This window comes from Propithecus coquereli, unplaced genomic scaffold (assembly GCF_000956105.1).
Source record: "Propithecus coquereli isolate 6110/MARCELLA unplaced genomic scaffold, Pcoq_1.0 Scaffold57, whole genome shotgun sequence".
In the NCBI taxonomy this organism is placed as follows: domain Eukaryota; kingdom Metazoa; phylum Chordata; class Mammalia; order Primates; family Indriidae; genus Propithecus; species Propithecus coquereli.
In genome coordinates this window covers 8,028,451-8,029,698 of record NW_012151618.1, presented here as the reverse complement: position 1 = coordinate 8,029,698, position 1,248 = coordinate 8,028,451, and the positions used below count along the sequence as shown (strand labels likewise).

Here is a 1,248-nt window from a genome sequence, read left to right as displayed (position 1 = left end):
AACAGACCTGGGAAGGCAAGAATGTACTCAAATCTGTCGGGATGTTTGGGGTTTTATATTTTTTTCAGTGAAGGAGCCACGTGTAAAGGCTGGGAAACTGGCAGTGAGGGGGCACCTTTCCAGAGAGAAAATGGGTGATGTGTTGTGACGTGTTCCATCATTTGGTCCTGCCTAGGGAGGAAGGGTCTGTCCTCTACATCAGCAGCTAAGAGTCAAAGGATGGCTTTTTGGCCGGAGCCACCATCTTCCAGTAATTTGCCAAAATGGCGAACGAACACAAAGGGAAAGAGAAGAGGCACCCGATACATGTTCTCTAGGCCTTTTAGGAAATATGGAGCTGTTCCTTTGGCCACATACATGCAAATCTACAAGAAAGGTGATATTGTAGACATCAAGGGAATGGGTGCTGTTCAAAAAGACATATCCCACAGATGTCACCATGACAAAACTGGAAGAGTCTACAATGCTACCCAGCATGCTGTTGGAATTGTAAACAAAGAAGTTAAGGGCAAGATTCTTGCCAAGAGGACTAGTGTGCTCATGGAGCATATTAAGCACTCTCAGAGCCAAGATAGCTTCCTGAAACGCGTGAAGGAAAATGATCAGAAAAAGAAGGAAGCCAAAGAGAAAGGTACCTGGGTTCAGCTGAAGCACCAGCCTGCTCCACCCAGAGAAGCACCCTGTGTGAAGAACCAATGGAGAGGAGCCCGAGCTGCTGGAACCTATTCCCTATGAATTCTGGCACCTATTCCCTATGAATTCTGACACTTTGTGAGAAGTGGTGGAAAGGAGTCTGAGGTGCTGGGACTTGTTCCCTATGAATTCGTGGTGTAATAGGCATAGCACACTTTGTGAGAAGCAAAGGAAAGGACCTTGACCTGTTGGAACCTATTCCCTATGATTTTGTAGCGTAGTAGACAAAACTAATAAAAGCCACTGGACTCTAAAAAAAAAAAAAAAAGTCAAAGGATGAATAAAGACTCAGATGAGAGAGCGCTGATGAACAGCAGTGGGACCAGAGCATGTCTAAAAAAACGAGCTCAACTTCCCTTGTCAAGCTAGACAGGGACACAGCTAACCATACTGGCTATGAACATTCCTTAACAAAACAGAGGGTATCTCATGGGGGACGAGAATTGTCACACCCATTAGTGTGCAAATATTTTTCTTTTCTTAAAAGCGCTTCCACTAGGGACTTCAGAAGATACTGCTAGATAAAGGCACGTAACATACCATTACACAAGGCAG

At 44.8% G+C, this 1,248-nt stretch overlaps 1 pseudogene; it reads left to right on the top strand.

Annotated features, from left to right (window-relative positions):
- Positions 1-219: 219 nt before the first annotated feature.
- LOC105821340 lies at positions 220-914 on the top strand (annotated as a pseudogene).
- The last annotated feature ends 334 nt before the right edge of the window (positions 915-1,248 follow it).